Raw genomic sequence first — 8,775 nt, 5'->3', positions numbered from 1 at the left:
ACACCACTTGGAATGGTGAATAAACTTTGTTGTATATACATTACGGATCACTATACAGCTATTAAGCAGTATGAATTAAAGTTATTCCAACTGCTTTGGAGAGATTTCCACAATATGCTCTTAAATGAGATAAGGAGAATGCAGAGAAGTGTGCATAGTATATAGCCTTATTTTCATAACACAAAGACAAAGGGGAAAAACTATGAATGTGTGTATATTGTATTTGAATATGATTATATGAGCATGAAGAAATATATGTACAGGTAGACAGCAGGCTAACAATAGATACTTTGCAGGAGGTGTGGCTGGAGACAAGGGCAGGTTAAGGGGAGGAGAAAATAGTTTAGGGGAGGAGAAAAAGCTTACTAACAAATATACCAGTGAAAACCAAGGAACTCAGCAATAACATTCCTAGAGAAAGGAGACATTGCATCACAAGCTGAGGAGAGAAGGCCAAAGGGAGATTTGAGACTGAGTCAGTGCTATCCTCTCAGCCCTAATGGGCAAGAGTTTTACCAAGTTCCTTTGAATGTCCACTCTACATCTTTTATACTTAGGTGGAACTTCATGAAATTTCCTCTTCTGTAGTTCCAAAACAATTTGAACATTGGCAATTTGATATTATTCCATTAATATTCAATTATATATAACTATGTTTAGTAAACAGCAATCTCATTACATTTTCTTCAATTAAAATATTGTTCAAAGCACGGAAATAGGAAAACAAATTTGTAAGTACAGCAGATGGATGGATGGTAGATTTGATAGATGGGTAATAGACAGATGTATCTATGGATAGATAGATAGATACATACATACATAGATAGACAGATAAATAGATAGAAAAACTCAGAAGGGACTTCTGTTAAGCATTGAATAGCATTCCAAATATCACTACCATAAACAGAAAATAAAACAGCTTCTATAGAGTTATTAACTCGTCCTATGCTTTACTTACCTTGCTCAAAAAAACCCAAGATGTCAGGACACAGGGGGCATGTATGTGAGTCTGCTAACAGGAATGGTGGAGGAGAATAACTCTTTAGATCCATGCTTTGATCAGCTTACATATGCACTTTGTTTATCCCTTGATGTGGCAACATGTGGAACAAACTTTTGAAGAAGTTGACCATATATTATGCTGCTGAAGAGGTAACATCTATTTTATTCTAGCATGGATGCTTTTATTATGCTTCCTGGCTTGTCAAAAGTCTCCTTTTATTGTACAGGCCAGTGGCTTTTCTTCAACACTGTGATGTCCTCACATAACAAACCATCTCTTCCCTCCCAGTATCACTGAATTTGATTCTTTTACTTCTTTTTTCTAACGCATAAACGATCTTATTAGATTCTTTGCGAGTATATGCAGAGATTTCCTGTCAAAAGCTTCTCTGTTTCTTTTATATTTCCACAGTCTTCCCGTTTACCTTTCATGTACACTAATGCTGCGTCTTCCAACCTGTGTTCCAACTTCCTCTTCACTCCTACTTGTCTCTAAAAAGAGTAGTCAACCCTGGGGAGGAATGTAGACCTGGCATCGTGGGACGGAGAGCATCTTCTTGACCAAAAGGGGGATGTGAAAGGAAATGAAATAAGCTTCAGTGGCAGAGAGATTCCAAAAGGAGCCGAGAGGTCACTCTGGTGGGCACTCTTACGCACACTTTAGACAACCCTTTTTAGGTTCTAAAGAATTGGGGTAGCTGGTGGTGGATACCTGTAACTATCAAACTACAACCCAGAACCCATGAATCTCGAAGACAGTTGTATAAAAATGTAGTTTATGAGGGGTGACAATGGGATTGGGAAAGCCATAAGGACTACACTCCACTTTGTCTAGTTTATGGATGGATGAGTAGAAAAATAGGGGAAGGAAACAAACAGACAAAGGTACCCAGTGTTCTTTTTTACTTCAATTGCTCTTTTTCACTCTAATTATTATTCTTGTTATTTTTGTGTGTGTGCTAATGAAGGTGTCAGGGATTGATTTAGGTGATGAATGTACAACTATGTAATGGTACTGTAAACAATCAAAAGTATGATTTGTTTTGTATGACTGCATGGTATGTGAATATACCTCAATAAAATGAAGATTAAAAAAAATAAATAAATAAAAAATAAATAAAAATAAAAAGAGTAGTCACCAAAGAAATATGACCTGAGACTTTCCTGGATTGTAGTGTTTCTTCGCTTGATGAACATGGACAACCGTTCACAACCCTACATCTCTTTGTACATACCTCCATTAGTCCTGAGTGGCCAACGTGGGCAGCCATGCCCAACCCTATGTCTCTGTGCACTCCCTCCAATACTTCTGAGTATCTTGCATAGTAAATGTTCCTGTAAAATCTTCCCAAGTGGTTTGCCTCACCATTGGAGCTCTCTCCCAACAGGGGTGAAGGGATGGAAAGAAAGCTTCTCATCTGAGATCTGCCAGCAGATAGAGGGTAGAAAGGGGGAAATGTTCTGTCCCAAAAAATGGGTTCAGTATGTTGCCTAACGCACTGAGACTAGGGAATGTGGTGAAGGAAATTTCCTCCACGCTGTCCCAACCTAGGACAGATGAATAGTTAGGATCTTTGAATTCTGCTCCCTCTTGAGAAACTGTTTCCAGAGGAAAGAGGTGACAGTTTTCTTGGCAGATGCTATGACCTTCCTTTTCTTTTTTTAATTCATTTTATTGAGATATATTCACATACCATGCAGTCATACAAAACAAATTGTACATTCAATTGTTTACAGTACCATTATATAGTTGTGCATTCATCACCAAAATTAATTTTTGACATTTTCATTACCTCACACAATGACCTTCTCTTTAACTGTATCATTCAATGCCACTATGATGTGTCAGGGTGTGAATTTTACATTCGGTATACATTGTCAAATATTGCCTCTCCCTGATGCTCTTCCTCTGAAACTCATGTTTAAGATACTGGAGAGCGCCCCCCAGCCATACTGTGGACTCGGGCTTTTGTAGGCGTTCGCAGCGTTCCCCGTGTTCCGGCCCTGTGGTGAGGTAGGGCTCGTTCCCGGGATGCCCGGGCCAAGAGAGTTCGGCATTGGCTGTGCACGCACGGTCGTCGCCCCCAGTCCCGCCAGGCTCCCAGGGCACCACAACCATGTGCTCCTTAGCTTTGGGCGCTACCGGCGGCCGGGGCGCCGTGGAGGATGAAGAGGACCTGCCAGAGCTGTCAGACAGCGGTGACGGGGACGCCTGGAAGGATGAGGACGATGCTGATCTCCCCCACAACAAGCAGAACACCCCCTGCCTGTTCCGTGACAGCACCTGGCCCAGCCCTAAGGTGCCTGGGTGATATGCACCTATTTACATCTGCTGAAGAAACATTTTCATTTTGTAAGACTCTGCATCAATTTAATATTGATAACATGGTCCATAAACATGGACTTAATTTTATGGATATGTTAAGCTAAAAATTTTATTAGACTTAAGAATCCTACAGTTGAGTTTGAAGCCAGTATTAGATTCAATTTGATATAGAAGATTTTTATGAGCCTAATTGGACGCAGTTTTATACCTTAATGGACACAGAGAATATACATCTGTTTTTGAAAAATGGAAGCACATGGAAGCCAGGGCACTGTCTACTGAAGCTTCCTTAGCTAGATTACAAGACCTGGAAAGAATGAAACAATTTGCTTAGGATTTTGTAATGAACACAGATGTCAGAACCTGCTTGTCATCTACTGCTGCCATTACAGACCTCCAGGAGGATGAGGATGGTGTTTATTTCAGTTCATATGGGAATTATGGGATACAGGAATAAATGCTAAAGGCCAAAGTATGAACAGAAAGCTGCTGAGATTTTATATACTGAAATCCACATTATCTTCAAAGACAAAGTGGTTTTGGATGTTGGCTGTGGAACTAGGATTCTATGTTTGCTGCTAAAGCTGGTGCAAAGAAATACTTTACCAGACAATGGATATCATAAGACTAAATAAACTTGAAGATATCATCATACTAATTAAATGAAAGATTGAAGTTCATCTTCCTGTAGAAAAAGTGGATGTTTTTATATCCAAATGGATGGGCTATTTTTTTCTTTATGAATCAATGTTAGATCCTGTCCTTCATGCAAAGAACAAACACTTGGCAAAAGAAGGTACAGTCTACCCTGATATTTGCACCATCAGTCTTCTGGCAGTGAATGATGTGAAGAAGCATGCTGATAGAATTGCTTTTTGGAATGACGTCTGTGCTTTCAACATGTCCTGCATGGAGAAAGCAGTTATTCTAGAAGCTGTTGTGGAAGAAGTTATAGATTCAAAGGCTCTAATTTCAGAACCTTGTGGTATTAAGCATAAAGATTGCCATAAGACATCTATCTCAGATTTGGAGTTTTTTTTCAGATTTTATCCTAAAAATCACAAAGACATCCATATGCATGGCATTTGCTGGTTATTTTGATATATATTTAGAAAGGAATTGCTGTAACAGGATCATGTTCTCTATGGGTCCCTAGAGAATCTAAAACACACTGGAACAAATGGTATTTCTACTGGAAAATCCATTTTCAGTTAAAGCACATGAAACCTTAGGAGGAAAGCTCACAGTTCATAAGAATAAGACCCCTGTTCCCTTATTGTGATCCTCACATTGAATGATTCACCTCAAACTTATGGTCTCCAGAGAAGAAGCCACCAAAGCACAACTGGCTTGCAGTTTTTAAAGTGGGGTTTGAAGGTGGGAGGGATTGGGGGAATAGGATTCTAGGGAAAGTGATTTTATATAAGTGCATGAACAATGGATCTTTTGCTAAAGAGTCTCCTTATTTAAGTGGAAAACATGGCAGGAATCTGCTAGAATTCCACTAAGGAAGGGCACCAACTGATCCCAGAGGGCTGCCTTTGTAACCAAATAGGTCTGGTTAGCCAAATTTAACAAAGCACAACCCCTCCATTGAGTTTGGCCATATTGAATATCATTTGAATTTGCCTAAATTGGGAACAGAGATAATCTTTTGTTGTTTTTAATATGTTTCTTACTATAAATTTTAAACAGTAATAATTGTTTAGCTATTTGGATAAAGTTGTATTAAACTAGTAACCATACGCAAGGCATTGTACCTTTTATTGTAGATTTCCTCTTTGAGGAAGAATAGCTTTTAATTTGTAGTATTTGCCTGAATAACAGTGTATGGTAGATTAAAAACCGTGTAAGGGACTAAAATATGGAAAAGACAGCATCAGCTTCCCATACAAATCATATTTGAAGACAGCTTAGTTGATCCTATCTAGTGTACCTATAGTTCTCATAGCTTCTTCCCCATGCAAATACTCTTTAGCCATCTAGTTTTCTAGTACTGCCCAGGAACTCTAATTTCAATACATGTATACTATGCTTCATAAAAGTTTTTAAAGAACTAGATAAATATGTGTTTATATAATATCATTTGCAAACTAAATTTATGTGCAAAAAAAAAATACTGGAGCTTCTCATTCTATCTTCTCTTTCCTTTCTCATATTGCTGATTTCCTTACATCTTAGCAATTTGTTCTGAATAGCCCTCAACATTCTGTTTTAGTTCAGTAATTCTCTATTCAACTGTTCTAATCTGTGCCTTTCAGTTAAATTATAATAACAACAATAATAATAATTTCAACAGTTTATATTTATTTTTAAGATTTCTATGTACCTCTTTTTCAAATATTTTCATTCTTATTTTGTGGGTTCTATTCCTTCCCCTGTCTCTTTGAACAATTTAAACATATTTATTTTAAAGTCCCTTTCAGATTTCCCTTTGTTGTATCTATGGACTGTCACTCTTAGCATTAGACCCCATATATTTTCTAATTATTATCTTCATTCTCATCTTGAGCATTACTTTCTACCAGATACTTGAGACTGGGTCTTGGAAACCCCCCCATGGGATCATTTCAAAGTTACCTCTGCCAGTAACGTACAGAATTCATCAGTTGAAAATGAGATTTTAAATTAGGTTAGGCCCTTCAGCAATATGCTACAAAGGAACTGAGTTACAATTTCTCTTGGATGACTCTTTCTCTCCTTGGGACAGAGAGCTTTGGGCCCGGGGGAAATTCTCCTGCCCTCACTCACAAACCAGTTAGCTCATCTCCAATTCTTGCTTTTTTCTCTGCAGAGAGCTCCATTCTTTGGTCAGTTCACATACCCCAGTCCTGTGCAGGCACTAAAAACCAGAAGTCTCCAGGCTTCAGGAGTAGCCATTTGTAAGATGATTACTGAGAAGAGGAACATAGAATATATCTTTCTTTCTCTGTACCTCACCATTTCCCCCCAAAGATGCAAAGATCTAGCAGGAACTAATGTGAGTGCTTTGACTTCAAGGACCAGTGAGAACAAGGCCTATCTTAGAGAAACTAGGGCTACTAGGAATTCAGATATAGAGGGATACAAAACAAGGATTCTGAGACTTAGTCTTGGTTCTGGAGGGAGCCAAGTAACTGTCATACACATACTGGGAGGATGTTACGTCTGTGGCAATTTGGTGCAATCTAACAGACTGCACCAGGACACTCATCACAGGTTCACCAGCCCAGAACTTGCCCTGTGTGTAGAACCAGCTCACAGAGCTCTCCTATAGAATGCTGTTGGAGACAGTCAAGTCTCAGCTGCCTGGGGCAAGAAACTGCTGGCTGTAGGACACACAGTGTATTTCCCAGGACCATGAGGAAATTCTGTTACCTAGGGAAGAAGGGACAGTCATAGCCATGTAAATGGGAAAATTCCCAGGGTCATGTGCATGCACAAGGCAAGGCACATGTGCAGAAATGACTGGAGGAAGTCTCTATTCTTTTGTCTCAAACTATTCTCTAAATTCATTGAATGTCTAAACTCTGAAAGAGAGCACTAGCATAGGCCAAATCGCCAACACTAGGAAAGGGTGTCTTCTTTTCTGTTGTTGTTGGCTCCTGGCATTCAAGGAAATCTCTGTCATAATATTAACTGGACACAAGATTGAGGAACAGACACTTTATAGTCTAAATTCCAGCAATAACACATTGAAATACTGAAATGGCCAATTTTCAACAAAAGACCACAAAACGTACAAAGAAACAGGAAGCAGTGGCCCACGAAAAGGAGAAGATTAATGCATTAAAAACCAACAACAAGGAGAACTAGACCTGGGGCATACCAGACAAAGAATTTTTAAAAAATGATCCTAAATATACTGAAAATGTAAAGAAAAACATGGTTAAAGAACTAAAGAAATAAAGGACATGAGGGAAATGATAGTTGAACACAAAAAGACATTATGAAAAGGAACCAAACACAGCTGAAGTCCATAGTAACAGAAATTAAAAATTCCCTAGATGGGTTCAACAGCCAATTGGAGCTGGTAGAAAAAAAGAACCCGAGAACTCAAAGATAAGGTAATTGATGTCAAATGGTCTGAGCAGCAGAAAGAAAAAAGAATGAAGAAAACTAAATAGAGCCTGAGGAAATTAATGGACACCATCAAACATACCAAAATATGCATTGTGGGAGTCCCAGAAGAAGAAGAAAGAGTGAAAGGGGAAGACAGAATATTAGAAGAAATAATGGCTAAAAATTTTCCAAATTTAATGAGAGACATGAATATACACAATCCAAGAACCTAAATGAACTCCAAACAGGATAAACCCAAATCAATCCATACTGCTGTATATTATAATCAATCTAAGATAAAGAGAGAATTCTGAAAGCTGCAAGAGGGAAGCAGTATGTTATATATAAGGGAGCCTCAATAAGATTAGGTACTGATCTCCCATCAGAAACCATGGCACCAAGAAGACAGAGGTATGACATATTAAAGTACTAGGAGGAGAAAAATGCCAGTAAATAATTCTATGTCAGGCAAAACTGTTTTTAAAAGTGAGGAAGAGATTAAGACATTTTCAGATAAACAAAAGTTGAGGAAGTTAATCATTACTAGACAGGCCCTACAAAAAGAAAATGCTAAAGGGAGTTCTTCAGACTGATAATAAAGAGCACTAGACAATAGATCAAAGTTACATGAAGAAATGAAGATCTCCAGTGAAGCTGATGACATGGGTAAATATGAATATCAGTACTATTGTATTTTTATTTTGCAACTCCATTTTCTTACTTCCTACAGTACCTAAAATGCAGGTATAGAGAGGTTAAATAACTTCAACCAGAGGTACACAGCTCTTCAGTAGAAGAGGCAGGAATTAAACCCAAGCAAACTATCTCCAGAGCTAAAGCTCTCACCATTACATGATAGCACACATGAAAGAGAAAGACAAGTCTAAGAATATAAATATGTCATAGCCTGGTGCTCTCCTAAAAGAAGGTACTTTTTTCAGCTCTTTAAAAATGAATCTACAAGCACTTCTATTCATCTTCTACTTTATTCCTTTAGATGAATCTACAAGTATAAGATAATATTTAGATATCCTAGGCACCCTTCCTAGTAATTCTCCAGTGACAGTTTAGCAAACAGGAAATGTTATTAATTTTTTAGATATTCAACTCTTCTACTTTCCCCTTCAATTCCCTGCAATCCAGTAAGATCAATTTTATTTAAAGGTGAAGGTAAGTATTTCCCTTAAGGTAGAAGAGAATGAAAGTTGAATGGGGAGGAAGGGAAAAACAATAGACAAACATGGGGTGCATTTGGGGGTGAGTTTTGTTTTGTTTTGAACAGAAGAAGAAAGTCACAAAAGGATGTGTAAGACATTAAGATAGAGAAGGTCAGAGAATTCTAGGATGTTTGGGGAATCCTGCAGCTCTCCTTTGTCATATTTTGAGAATTGTCATTAGAGGTTTAA

At 38.1% G+C, this 8,775-nt stretch overlaps 1 pseudogene; it reads left to right on the top strand.

Annotated features, from left to right (window-relative positions):
* The first annotated feature begins 3,119 nt into the window (after window positions 1–3,119).
* Window positions 3,120–4,735, top strand: LOC119515106 (annotated as a pseudogene).
* The last annotated feature ends 4,040 nt before the right edge of the window (window positions 4,736–8,775 follow it).

This window comes from Choloepus didactylus, chromosome 1, assembly GCF_015220235.1.
Source record: "Choloepus didactylus isolate mChoDid1 chromosome 1, mChoDid1.pri, whole genome shotgun sequence".
Taxonomy (NCBI): Eukaryota; Metazoa; Chordata; class Mammalia; order Pilosa; family Megalonychidae; genus Choloepus; species Choloepus didactylus.
Note: the sequence above shows the minus strand (reverse complement) of the source record. Positions and strands in the feature narration are given on the sequence as shown.